Below are 222 nucleotides of genomic sequence, written 5' to 3' on the forward strand. Positions count from 1 at the left end.
TTAGATAATAGCAGAAACAAAGAGAAACACTTGTAATTTAATGGAGAAATGAACAGGGAATGTGAAACATTCTGGGATACTTTGGGATACTGAGCTCTGACATATTCATGGTCATCATCAACTTTAATTTTTAAGTACAGTTTGTGGGAGTATGATTTCCAGTGGGACTTGTATGCCAGCGTAGGAGTGTGTCCGTGTTACTTGGAACACCATTTGGCAGTT

The sequence above is a fragment of the Penaeus monodon genome, chromosome 23 (assembly GCF_015228065.2).
Source record: "Penaeus monodon isolate SGIC_2016 chromosome 23, NSTDA_Pmon_1, whole genome shotgun sequence".
Classification (NCBI taxonomy): domain Eukaryota; kingdom Metazoa; phylum Arthropoda; class Malacostraca; order Decapoda; family Penaeidae; genus Penaeus; species Penaeus monodon.